Source organism: Triticum urartu, unplaced genomic scaffold (genome assembly GCF_056163025.1).
Source record: "Triticum urartu cultivar PI428250 unplaced genomic scaffold, HENAU_Tu73 scaffold2, whole genome shotgun sequence".
Taxonomy (NCBI): domain Eukaryota; kingdom Viridiplantae; phylum Streptophyta; class Magnoliopsida; order Poales; family Poaceae; genus Triticum; species Triticum urartu.
In genome coordinates this window covers 14580621-14595620 of record NW_028260368.1, presented here as the reverse complement: position 1 = coordinate 14595620, position 15000 = coordinate 14580621, and the positions used below count along the sequence as shown (strand labels likewise).

Sequence of the window (15000 nt, the reverse complement as noted above, 5' to 3'; positions counted from 1 at the left end):
GTCGTTGTGGTCGGACTCTATTATGGATTTCTGACTACATTCTCCATAGGTCCCTCTTAGATCTTCTTTCTCCAATCTTGGATTAGGGAAGAAGGAGATATTCGCGACTACTGGCGATTTCATTATGGGGCAGCTCATGATCTTCATATCGATCTATTATCCACCTCTGTATCTATTCTTTCTTAGCTAAACAGGTGGAAGATCTATCCAATTTGGTTATATTATATCATGGACTCGAAAAACGGATCTGAATTTGACTGAAATGCACGATCTTCACAGGTATCACTTTTCACGATACCTAAAAGGTGGAATAGCGATTTTCGAACCATTTCCTATAAGAGAATGGTTTCCATTACTTTGAGAAATGGATTCTTATATCAAACTATAGCTATTGCATTAAAGAAGAAAAGAAACTAATAGAAGTCGAAGACGCGGAATGATAGTGAATAGAGAGAAAGATTCTTCTGATTTTCTTGTTTCTATCTACTAGACGCCGTAGAGAATTGAGAATTTTCATGTCTTTCAATTCTCGTACTCGTAATTGGAAAGTTATGGAAGGAGACCCATCATTTTGCAATGAAAACAACATATAAAACTCTGGACAATTTCGAAATCAGGCCAAGCGTCTTAATACATATGCAAAAAAATTCATTATTGGCCCACCATTGATTAGAAGATTTAGCTTGTATGAATCGCTATTGGTTTGATACGAATAATGACAATCGTTTCAGTATGTTAAGGATACAGATGTATCCACAATTCATTTAGAGTTACTTAATAGTCTATTTCTTATACCATATCTCTATCCCGTGAAATTCTCGAGCCAAAAGATGGATGCATATGCTGTGTTTCATTTTGCTAAATGATATCAATTAAATGGTGTATCAATTCCATAAATTGCATATAGCAATAAATAAATCAGCAAAATTCTTTCTAATATTTTAGATAGAAGAAACATTTCTTCTATCTAAAATATTAGAAAGAATGTACCCTTCTATCCAAATCCAATTTGCATCGATAAAATAAATCCAAATTCCAGTAGTAGATGAATAATTGCAAATTTGTGTGTGTACGAGATTAGAATAACTTCAAAATAACTGACATAATTTTGTATTTTTCCTGATCAGAAAAATACATGAAAAAGAAAGGAGGTAGAAAAATTTTTGGATTTATGGTTAAAGAAGAAAAAGAAGAAAACAGGGGTTCTGTTGAATTTCAAGTATTCAGTTTCACCAATAAGATACGGAGACTTGCTTCACATTTGGAATTACACAAAAAAGATTTTTCATCGGAAAGAGGTCTACGAAGACTTTTGGGAAAACGTCGACGTTTGCTGGCTTATTTGGCAAAGAAAAATAGAGTACGTTATAAGAAATTAATCGGTCAGTTGAATATTCGGGAGCAGTAATTTAATCGTTCAAATTTTTTTCTTGTTTTATTATTTTTTTAGTAGTCTTATAGTAGTCTTAGATTTTTCATTTTGATGAGCCTCGCTTTGAGGAATTCATGGAATAATCCATTTTCATGGAATAATGAATTAAGGAAGAAAGGATATGAGTCTACCGCTTACAAGAAAAGATCTCATGATAGTCAATATGGGCCCTCAACACCCATCAATGCATGGTGTTCTTCGACTGATCGTTACTCTCGATGGTGAGGATGTTATTGATTGTGAACCCATATTAGGGTATTTACACAGAGGAATGGAAAAAATCGCGGAAAACCGAACTATTATACAATACTTACCTTATGTAACAAGGATATAGAGAGATTGTAGAAAGGGGATAGGATAGTTATTTTTGCAAGAGACTTGTTGTAAATTCCTTAACTTAAGAAAGAAAAAAGAATAAAAACACAGATACATAACATAAAAAAAAGAATAAATAAGACGAGATTCGACCTCCCCCTACATATTTAATTTCCTCTCCTATACAAAAACTAGCAAGACCCACTCCATTGGTAATTCCATCAATAACACCCTTATCAAAAAACTCCGTGAGTTCGGTTAACCCTCTTATACCGAGGGTAAAGACCCTAGTATAGAAAATATCTATAACCACGATTATATGACCAACTGTATATATTTTTTTTTACTTGATCTAAAAATTCTTTTTTAGGATTTCCTTTGTAAAAAGAGTTTATTAAATCCAAATTCTGAAAAAAAGAATAAGCGGATCCATAGAAGATATATGCTATGAATAAACCAAAGATAGCTAGACTTACAGAAGAAATTGCATTAGTAATAAATTCATATGAATTTACAAAAGAATTAGAACTTTCCTGGGTAAAGTTTATTGAGGGAGTTAACCACTTTGATAATATGGTTAACTCTGCTATTCCATTACCAATTCCTCCATTATCAAAAGAGATTCCTATGAATCCAATGAACAAAGTGAAAAGTAGTAATATAAGAAGAGGAAATAACATAGTATTTCCCGTTTCATGCGGATAGGCAAAAGTTTTTTTAGCCCCAAAAGACGTAGTAAAGGATCCTATCCTATTTCTTGTATTACCTTGAATTTTTGGTATATTTTGTGAAAAAAAAGAAACTCCACTCTTCGTTGTTGATAAAACGAAATCCCTATTCACTCCTTTGGGTATCCTTTTTCCCCATAAGGATATTGAATACAAGGAACTCTCTTTAGTGCTACTGTAATTTTGAAAATGAACACGCAAATACCCATCAAATGTAAGTAAATATATCCGAAACATATAAAAGGCAGTTAATCCTGCAGTAAAGGAGGCTATTATTCCAAAAAAGGGCGAATACAACCAACTATTACTAAGGATTTCATCTTTGGACCAGAAGCAAGCAAGAGGTGGAATACCACAAAGAGAAAGTGTACCCCATAAAAAAGTAGTTCTTGTGATTGGAATGTATTTTCTTAAACCGCCCATAAGAACCATATTTTGACTTTTATCTGGTGAATATCCAACAAGAGGTTCCATTGAATGAATAACGGATCCGGATCCCAAGAACAATAAAGCTTTTGAATAAGCATGAGTGATCAAATGGAATAAAGCAGCTTGATAAGAACCTATACCTAGAGCTAACATCATATAACCCAATTGAGACATTGTAGAATAGGCTAAGCTTCTTTTAATATCTCTCTGAGCAAGAGCTAAAGTAGCTCCTAAGAATAGTGTTATTGTACCTACTAAAGAAATAAAACTCATTATCAAAGGTAAAGATATGAAAAGAGGAAGAAGTCGAGCTAGAAGAAAAATTCCCGCAGCAACCATAGTTGCTGCGTGTATAAGAGCCGAAATAGGAGTGGGCCCTTCCATAGCATCGGGTAACCATACGTGAAGAGGGAATTGTGCGGATTTCGCAACTGCACCAAGGAATAATAAAAAAGCACACAAAGTAGTAAGTAAAGAGTTAATTCCATTATTAGGAATCCAGTTATTAGCTATTTTGAACAAATCCCTAAACTCTAAACTACCTGTTATCCAAAAAAAACCTAAAATTCCTAATAATAGACCAAAATCCCCTACACGATTAGTTACAAAAGCTTTTTGACAAGCACTCGCTGCGATTGGTCGTGTAAACCAAAAGCCTATCAATAAATAAGAACACATTCCCACGAGTTCCCAAAAAAAATAAATTTGTATCAAATTGGAGCTAGTAACCAATCCCAACATGGAAGTATTGAAAAAACTTATATAAACAAAAAATCTCAAATATCCTTCATCGTGAGACATATAACCATCACTATAAATAAGAACCAGGATTCCTACAGTAGTAATTAGTATTAACATAATAGAAGTAAGTGGGTCAATCAAGTATCCAAATTCTAAAGAAAAATCATTATTGACGGTCCAAGACCATAGATATTGATAGATCGAACTTCCATTTATTTGTTGAATAGACAGTTGAACTGAGAATACCATAGCTATACTTAAGAGTAAAACACTAGGAAAAGCCCATATGCGACGAAGATTTTTTGTTGCTGTCGGAATAAGAATAAGGCCAAATCCCATTGACATAATAACTGGAAGTGGGAGAAGAGGGATTACCCATGCATATTGATATGTATGTTCCATAAGAAAAGAAATTGCAATTTTTACTTCAATTTTTACTTCAATTTTTCTATAAAATTGTTTCCGATTCACCAAACCAATTCTTATCTCTTTCTGAAAGAATAAATAAAAAGAATAAGAAAAAATACTGAAATTCTTAATTTTTCCAAAATTTATCTCATTGAAATAATTAAAAATTAAGAATGGGTTTAGTTGGTTAAATTAAAAAAGTTAATAAAATAACTAGGTAACGAAGTTATTTTATTAACTAAATAAAGATATTTATAAAAATAAAAAAAAAAAAGTGGAATCATTTTACTTTCTATTCATAATTCATTTTTATATTTCTTTAAAACAAAGATGAAACAGCTCTCTTGTTCCATAATTAACTGATTGAGTGAATTCCAATGAAAACCTATGTTTATAAGAAATTATCGAATAGTCCTTACTTCATATAGAACTAAAATTCTAATGACTATAAATTACCTAAGTTTTAGAATGTCTTGTTTAAGAGACTCAGTATTTTTTGTTTTGATTGGAATTCCTTTCCTTTATGGAATACCATTCTGAACTTAATTAACTATTTTCATTTTCCCTTCTTTTTATCCCCCCGTCTTATCTTATATGGGGGATAGGCTTCCATACCATATATCTATATATGGAGTATACTTGATATATAAATAGATATAAATAGATTTAAATGAGAAACCCTTCTATATATTCTATATTATTAAAAAAAAAGTATAAAATATATAAAGAAAAAATGTTAAAAAATTCTTGTTGTCTTATCCGCATTAGACAAAATGAATAAAAAATAATTCAAAATTTAAGTATCTTTCAGTATCTAAGTATAAATACTAATAAAAAGAAGAAAGAAGGATTGATTTGCAGCAATAGATGTCTTTCACATACAACTAGAAAAAAGTAATTTCCTTTTTGAATGGCAGTTCCAAAAAAACGTACTTCAATGTCAAAAAAGCGTATTCGTAAAAATATTTGGAAGAAAAAGACTTATTTTTCCATAGTACAATCTTATTCTTTAGTAAAATCAAGATCATTTTCGAGCGGTAATGAGCATCCAAAACCAAAGGGTTTTTCTGGGCAACAAACAAATAATAAGATTTTGGAATAATATGAATTGACTTATCAAAAAAGAATTCCAATTATTTAATAATTTGGATTCTTCTTTGAATGTACTTTTATGTGTCGAATTACTCGGTACAATATTCTTAGAACAAAAAACCCCTCTTATCTTATATATACAAGAAAAAAAAAGTTTTGTTTGGTATACTGTGTGCTAAGTATTCTTTTCCTATCAATGAACTTTTCATAATTTTCCTAATAGAATCCTCATATTCTATTAGGAAAATTATGAAAAGTGGAGTATTCTTACAATAGGACTTACAACTTCCACCTATCTTCTCCAAAATCATAAGGTTAGTAAATCTTATTAATAAGAGCATAAAGACTTTCATTCTAGAAATTTTTAAAAAATCCAAAAAGCCTTTTCTATTTATCCATTTTATTTTAATTTCATCATTAAATAGAAACCCTTTTGGATTTTTTTCATTGTATTGAAAGAATTTTCAAAATGTAAAGGGGAAATTAATTAGAAAAAATTAGTTCTATAATTGCAAGTTAGAAAAAAGAAGTTCCAACTCTTTCAAGCAGTGTTTGTGTTTCTATTGGGCAAAGCAAGAGTTTATTGTAAAAAAAAAAAATGGAAACGATACTACCAAACGAAGTCTATTTTAATGAAAACTCTAATGTTCCTAAATTTTATGGACTTTCCCAATATCGACGATTCCCAAGATAATAGCTATTATTCTTTTAAGTTACCTATTATTTGAAGTTAGCCGCCATGGTGAAATTGGTAGACACGCTGCTCTTAGGAAGCAGTGCTCAAGCATCTCGGTTCGAATCCGAGTGGCGGCATTCTTGAAAAAGAATACAATAGATTAGAAATCAATTCGAAATTTACAATTTTGTAATGGGACCTTCCCCTTATGCTATTTGCAACTTTAGAACATATACTAACTCATATCTCTTTCTCAACGATTTCAATTGTGATTACGATTCATTTTATAACCTTATTAGTTCGTGAACTTGGAGGATTACGCGATTCGTCAGAAAAAGGAATGATAGTTACTTTTTTCTCTATAACAGGATTCTTAGTTTCTCGTTGGGCTTCCTCGGGACATTTTCCATTAAGTAATTTATATGAGTCATTGATCTTCCTTTCATGGGCCCTGTATATTCTTCATACCATTCCTAAAATACAGAACTCTAAAAATGATTTAAGCACAATAACTACGCCAAGTACTATTTTAACGCAAGGCTTTGCCACATCGGGTCTTTTAACTGAAATGCATCAATCCACGATACTAGTACCTGCTCTACAATCTCAGTGGTTAATGATGCATGTCAGTATGATGTTATTAAGCTATGCAACTCTTTTGTGCGGATCCTTATTATCTGCCGCTATTCTAATCATTAGATTTCGAAATAATTTTCCATTTCTTTTCTAAAAAGAAAAAAAATGTTTTAAATAAAACATTTTTCTTTAGTGATATTAAATATTTTTATGCAAAAAGAAGTGCTTTAAAAAGAACCTCTGTCCCTTCATTTCCAAATTATTACAAATATCAATTAACGGAGCGTTTGGATTCTTGGAGTTATCGTGTCATTAGCCTAGGATTTACCCTTTTAACCGTAGGTATTCTTTGTGGAGCAGTATGGGCTAATGAGGCCTGGGGATCCTATTGGAATTGGGATCCTAAGGAAACTTGGGCATTTATTACTTGGACCATATTCGCAATTTATTTACATAGTAGAACAAATCCAAATTGGAAGGGTACGAATTCTGCACTTATAGCTTTGATAGGATTTCTTATAATTTGGATTTGTTATTTTGGTATAAATCTATTAGGAATAGGCTTACATAGTTATGGTTCGTTTACATTAACACCTAAATGATTACATAAAATAAAACCTTCATGAAATGAAGGTTTTTACTTTTATGTTTTATTTGAGAACCCCTTGAACGCCTTATCAAAGGGTTCTCAAAAATTCGAGATAGATCTAATTATACTTTTTTACTTATTTCTGCATTATATACTTTTTTACTTATTTCTGCATTAATAGAGCAGACGAGTAAAAAAAAGCAAACCTATTTAGGATAATAATTGGATAAGAGAGCCTCTACCCTGTCAACGGATAGGGAGAGAACAAAATCTGGATAAATACCAATTCCTATTACTGGTAAAAAGATACAGATTAAAATAAAGAGTTCTCGTGGTCCAGAATCCACAAAATTTGCGTTTGGAACATTAAATAGCTTGTATCCATAGAACATCTGGCGTAACATAGATAATAAATAAATAGGAGTTAATATCATTCCAATTGCCATTACAAAAGTAATTAGTGTTTTTGGCATTAACAGAAATTTTGGACTAGTAATTAGTCCAAAAAATACTACTAATTCTGCGACAAAACCACTCATTCCTGGTAAGGCAAGAGAAGCCATTGAAAAGCTACTAAACATGGTAAAAATTTTAGGCATTGGGATAGATATTCCCCCCAGTTCTTCGAGATAAACAAGACGCATTCTATCAGAAGCGGTTCCTGCCAAGAAAAAAAGTGTAGCACCAATAAATCCATGGGATAATATTTGTAAAATAGCTCCATTGAGTCCAATGTTGGTTATGGAACCAATTCCTATAATTATGAAACCCATGTGAGATACAGAGGAATAAGCTATTCTTTTTTTGAAATTTCGTTGACCAAGAGAAGTTGAAGCTGCATAGATTATTTGGATCGCTCCTATTATTACTAACCAGGGCGAAAATAGATAATGAGCATGAGGTAACAATTCCATGTTGATCCGAATCAATCCATATGCTCCCATCTTTAATAATATTCCCGCTAAAAGCATACATGTACTATAATGTGCTTCCCCATGGGTATCTGGTAACCACGTATGTAGGGGTATAATCGGCAATTTGACAGCATAAGCAATAAGGAAGCCAAAATATAAAAGTATTTCCAAGGTTGCAGGGTATGATTGATTAATTAATCTTTCCAAATCTAATCCTGGTTCGTTGGAACCATATAAGCCCATACCCAGAACTCCGATTAAGAAAAAAATGGAACCGCCTGCAGTATACAAAATAAACTTTGTAGCTGAATATAGACGCCTCTTCCCCCCCCACATGGATAAAAGTAAGTAAACAGGAATTAATTCTAACTCCCACATGATAAAAAAAAGTAAAAGGTCTCGCGAAGAAAATAATCCTATTTGACCACTATACATTGCGAGCATCAGGAAATAGAATAATCGCGAATTCCGTGTAATTGGCCAAGCTGCTAAAGTAGCTAAAGTAGTGATAAATCCTGTCAATAAAATAGATCCTAATGAAAGTCCATCGATTCCCAATCTCCAGTGGAAATCGAAGACATCTATCCATTTATAATCCTCCTTTAATTGGATTAAGGGATCCTCCAGTTGGAAATGATAACAGAACGCATAAGTCATTAGAAGGAATTCTAATAAACAAATAGATATAGTATACCACCTAACGACTTTGTTTCCCTTATGAGGTAAAAAGAAAATTAATGAACCTGCAAATATCGGCAAAACAACAAGTATTGTTAACCAAGGAAAATAACTCATGATAAAGTGATAAAGACAAGATACGTTTTGACCAGAAAAGCCCGTGCTCGATTATTTCGAGCACAGGCTTCTTCGGTAAAGAGGAATCAGACGATTCGAGTGAAGTTTTTTGTAACGTATCAATAAGATAGAGCCATGCTACGTGTTGTTTCAGGCCCTAAATAAACGCGGACACTTAAAAAATCTGTCGGGCAGGCAGATTCACATCTCTTACAACCCACACAATCTTCGGTTCTCGGCGCGGAAGCAATTTGCTTGGCTTTACATCCATCCCAGGGTATCATTTCTAATACATCTGTTGGACAAGCTCGTACACATTGAGTGCATCCTATACATGTATCGTAAATTTTTACGGAATGTGACATTGGATCTATAAATTTTTCTTTTCAACATAAAATTTTTCGATCTGGTAAAAATGAAATTAGTACTATAATGAGTCATATGTATTGTAGACACCAGACGAAGCAATGGTTTATCCAAACTTCAAAAAAAAAAATCTATTTTTTAATCTGTTTGTGAGAAAGCGTGAAGAGAGCCAAGAGACTTTAATTTTGGATTTCAACAATAAATAAGAAATAAGAAAGAATTTTACGAATTGTACAGACGAATTCGAATTAGCCAATAAATTGGCTATCGTCTTTTCAATATAAATTATTGCAATATTCAAATTGCAATATCAATGAATTACAAATACAAAAATTCATTTAAGTGAAAAAGAATACTATGCAATAATCTACTAAAAAAAATGGATATTCTCAAATAATACTAAGAAAATAGTATTGATTTCTATTTATTTTAATATGTGCGCCTTTGTTTAGAGGATTCTATGTCTAATTATTCAAAAGTCTAATTATTCAATAAATTAGATTGATTGATACGAGTGGATTTCCTATTACGATGGATGGAAGAAAGAATGGATAGTCCAATAGCGGCTTCAGCAGCTGCAAGGGCTATAACAAAAATTGCGAAAATATCTCCTTTTAATTGGCGACTATCAAATAGATCAGAAAATGTTACGAGATTTAGATTAATTGAATTCAGTATAAGTTCAAGACATATTAGAGCTCTAACCATGTTTCGGCTTGTGATCAATCCATAGATACCAATCGAAAATAAATAGACACTCAAAAAAAGTACATGCTCAAACATCATTAACTAACTCCTTATCAATCTCGATTCATTTCAATATGAGGGCAAGAATTGAACCGATTCAATTAATTACAATAGAACAATTACACAACAAAAGAAAAAAAAAAAAAAAAAAAAGGAGGTATTTGTTGGCAGTAGATGGATTTTACTAAATCAAAATTGTGATTCTTTAGTTATTTATTTTAGATTTGCAATTCTTATAATTTGTACTTTTTCTAAGTTTTCTTATTGCCGAGCCATAGTAATTGCACCTATTAAAGAAACTAGAAGAATTATGGAAATGAGTTCAAACGGAAGATAAAAATCGGTTGCTAAATGAATTCCAATTTGTTGAACATTATTTATGAGACCCTGTTCTACTATTTGGTTTGATCTTGTAGTCCAAAGAATTCCATACCACGACGTATCTGGGATAGTAGTCATTAGTGAAAAAACAATAGTTATACAAACGAGTGAAGTGAACCCATCTCCAATAGTCCAATAATTCTTATCTTTAGACCATTCTGAGCCATTTACGAACATTACAGCGAATATGATCAAGACATTTATGGCTCCCACATAAATAAGAAGTTGTGCGACAGCTACAAAGTAGGAATTTAATAAAAAATAGAATAAGGATATACAAACAAGAACTAATCCCAGCGAAAAGGCAGAATAAATGGGGTTGGTAAGTAATACTACTCCTAGACCCCCTAGTAGAAGAACAAATCCCCCAAATAGCATAAGAATCTCATGTATTGGTCCAGGTAAATCCATTATGGATAAAAAGAAATTAATAGTATAAAATTTTTCATGAACTGACTAAAACTAAAGGATTCAAGGAAGGAAAAAAGGATTAGGGTATTTTTTTGTGTATAAACTTATAGTTATAAATTATATTATATCACGAAAATCTAGTCTGATTTAAAATAAGAAATAATTTCCAATAAGCAGTAGTTTTTCGTTTTTCTTTATAGTTTAATTTTAAAGTTTAATAAAGAATTATTAGATTTTTATAACAGAAAGACAAAATCAAAGTTTAGTAATCAGTAATCGTTCTTGAATTCGAAGATTTTTCTTTGTTTATTTTACTTTCAGACGAATTCCTAATTGTTTGAATTGTGTAATCTCCCATTATGGAGATTGGTAACCGACTTAAAGCAATTTGATTGTAATTCAATTCATGACGATCATAGGTAGAAAGTTCATATTCTTCAGTCATTGATAAACAGCTTGTTGGACAGTACTCAACACAATTGCCACAAAATATACAAACTCCGAAATCAATACTATAATTAAGCAATTGTTTTCTTTTAATATCCTTTTCAAATCTCCAATCCACAACGGGTAAATCTATCGGACATACGCGAACACATACTTCACAAGCAATACATTTATCAAATTCAAAGTGGATTCGCCCTCGGAAACGCTCTGGTGTAATTGATTTTTCATAAGGGTAGTGAATCGTTATAGGTAAACGATTTGTGTGGGATAAGGTAGTTATGAAACTTTGACCTATGTACCTTGTAGCACGTATTGTTTGTTGACCATAACTCATGAACCCAGTTACCATAGGGAACATATTCATTCTAAATATCTATGAAAAAGATATGTTTCTTTCTCTTGTTTGAGAGAGCTTTTGTGTTGAAAATATTCTTACTATTATTGTATTATCTTATTTATAGTGAAACAAGTTGAGAAGAGGTTGTTAATAAGAGATTGCCCAGGGAAATAGGTAAAAGAAATTTCCATCCAAGATTTAATAACTGATCCATTCTCATCCTCGGTAAAGTCCATCTTATTGTGATAGAAATGAAGAGAAATAAATAAGCTTTAGTTAATGTAATAAATATACCCATTGTCATTTCCAAAATTCCAACTGCTTTATTCATTTGGAAAAAATCAAAAAAGGATATATAGGGAATAGATAAATTCCACCCGCCCAAGTAGAGAACTGTTACAAATAAAGAAGAAACTAATAAATTTAGGTAAGAAACAAGATAAAATAAACCATATTTGATACCGGAATATTCAGTTTGGTAACCTGCTACTAATTCTTCCTCCGCTTCTGGTAAATCAAAGGGTAATCTTTCACATTCTGCCAAAGAAGAAATTAAAAAAACCAGAAAACCTATAGGCTGACGCCAAATATTCCATCCAAAAAAACCGTATTTTGACTGTGCTTCAACTATATCAACTGTACTTGAACTGTTAGATAATCATAGTCGGTGATAACATCACAGTTCCCACCGCTATTTCAAAACCGTACATGAAACCTTAGCTTCATACGGCTTCTCTATGATCAGAAAAAGGAAAGGACTGTTTTGTTCCTAGCCCCGGGGGCGTAGATAGAATTAGATAAAATAAAATAGATTTGAAAGTCCTAAATTAGACCAAAGGAATTCCGTCTGCTAGAATAAGAAAAAGCGCTTCCGAATTGATCTCATCCTTTATAATATAATGAAAATTTTTCTTTGTTCAGTAATAACTTAATCTTGGAATAAAACACTTGTTACTTGTTATAGGAATTCAATTAATAAATGGAAAGAGTTGGGTATTAGTTCATGAGCAATTCTGCATGAATATGGATAGAGGAAGGAAATAATGAAAATTTTTTCTAGTGCACTCCATATCTTTTTTACTATTCTTCTTTCCCCAGGGAGGGGGTATTTAAAAAGAAAAAATGGATAAAGGGTTAATTCGTTCTTGATAGCCATTTCCTTAACAAGTGAATGGGAACATACTCTGGATCGGAATCCGAAGAAAGTACTACTTGATAATTTCTACAAATTGCAAGTCCTTATTATGATTCCTTTTATGGGCAAAAATCTCTAATGTTTTAGATTTTCCATTACTAATCCTTTATGTACTTTAGTGTTCCTAACCCTTCACTAACTTTTGGTGGATTCTTCTTATGGATTATTAAGTTATAGTAATAACTAGGAGTATTCTAGTAATGGAATTCCATATCGTGAATCCTTTATTCTTGGCCGCTTCAAGATATGATGACTAATTAAAAAATATCAACCTTGGGATAAAGAGTTTACACTGCTTATGTTTACTTCCACTTTTTTCTTGTACGTAGGAAATGAGATTTTTTCTTTTTACTACAAATTTATAAGCTGTTTTGTTTCACTCATATAGCTATCTAGTTTAACTTACCAACCCAAATACTAAATAAGAAAAGGAATATAAATAGTTAATGGATTTTATAGGAAAAAGATCTATTTTAACGAATCACACGTAGAGATATTGCTAGCACACAAAAAGTTAATGGTATTTCATAACTAATGGATTGAGCAGCAGCTCGTAGACCGCCTGAAAAAGAATATTTATTATTTGAGCTATATCCTGCCATAAGAAGACCAATAGGAGCTATACTTGAAATGGCAATCCATAAAAAAACACCAATACTAAGATCGGCTAAAACAAAATGATATCCCAAAGGGATAACTAAAAAACTTAATAAAACTGATATGACTGCTATAGAGGGTCCAATGCTAAATAAAGAAATATCTCCTCGGGATGGCAGAATATCTTCTTTAAAAAGTAGCTTAGTCCCATCTGCTATAGCTTGAAGCAGGCCCAGGGGGCCAGCATATTCAGGACCAATACGTTGTTGTATCGACGCAGATATTTCTCTTTCTAACCACACAATTACGAGTACCTCTATTGTTATTCCCAAAAGGAGGGTCAAAATGGGTAGAATCGATATCAGTCCATAGACTTCTTTTAATAATTCCAATTTCGAAAAAGAATTGATAGTTTCTACCTCTACCCTATCTATTATCATTTCAACGATCAACTTCCCCCATAATGATATCTATACTACCTAATATCGTCATGATATCAGCCAATTTCATTTTTTTAACTAGCTGAGGAAGAATTTGCAAATTAATAAACCCGGGTGGACGGATTTTCCATCTCCAGGGGAAAAGGCTATCATCTCCTACTAGATAAATCCCTAATTCACCTTTTGGGGCTTCTACTCTTACATAAAGCTCTTGTCTTGACAATTCAAAATTGGGCGAAGGTTTTTTACCAAGAAATTTATACTCAAAATCATTCCATTCAGAATTATTTTCTTTCTTAAAGCGTCGGACTTCTAAATTTTCATAAGGTCCTCCAGGAATTTTTTCTACAGCTTGTTGAATTATTTTGATGGATTCCCTCATTTCACCAATTCGTACTAAATAGCGAGCTAACGAATCCCCTTCTTTTTGCCATTGGACTTTCCAATCAAATTGGTTGTAAGACTCATAAGGATCTACTTTACGAAGATCCCATTGTATTCCAGAAGCTCGTAACATCGGTCCCGATAAGCCCCAATTTACTGCTTCTTCTCCGCTAATAAAACCTACTCCTTCAACTCGCTCTAAAAAAATTGGATTCTGTGTAATAAGTTGTTGATATTCAACAACTCCGCGTAAAAAATAATCACAGAAATCTAAACATTTATCGATCCATCCATAAGGTAGATCGGCGGCTACTCCTCCGATGCGAAAGTAATTGTGCATCATTCGCATACCTGTAGCAGCTTCAAATAGATCATATATTAATTCTCTCTCTCTAAAAATATAGAAAAAAGGAGTCTGTGCGCCGAGATCCGCCATAAAAGGTCCAAGCCATAGCAAGTGAGAAGCTATCCGGCTTAATTCTAACATAATTACCCTAATATAGCTGGCTCTTTGTGGTATTTGAATATTCTCCAAGAATTCTGGTGCATTTACTGTTATTGCTTCTGTAAACATAGTAGCTAAATAATCCCACCTTGTTACATAAGGTAAGTATTGTATAATAGTTCGGTTTTCCGCGATTTTTTCCATTCCTCTGTGTAAATACCCTAATATGGGTTCACAATCAATAACATCCTCACCATCGAGAGTAACGATCAGTCGAAGAACACCATGCATTGATGGGTGTTGAGGGCCCATATTGACTATCATGAGATCTTTTCTTGTAAGCGGTAGACTCATATCCTTTCTTCCTTAATTCATTATTCCATGAAAATGGATTATTCCATGAATTCCTCAAAGCGAGGCTCATCAAAATGAAAAATCTAAGACTACTATAAGACTACTAAAAAAATAATAAAACAAGAAAAAAATTTGAACGATTAAATTACTGCTCCCGAATATTCAACTGACCGATTAATTTCTTATAACGTACTCTATTTT

The 15000-nt window shown here is 32.3% G+C and overlaps 1 non-coding gene across 1 annotated transcript; it reads left to right on the top strand.

Moving 5' to 3' along the window:
- Positions 1-5878: 5878 nt before the first annotated feature.
- On the top strand, positions 5879-5958 carry TRNAL-UAG (transfer RNA leucine (anticodon UAG)). The gene has a single exon. It is a non-coding gene; the product is annotated as a tRNA-Leu (tRNA).
- Positions 5959-15000: the final 9042 nt, after the last annotated feature.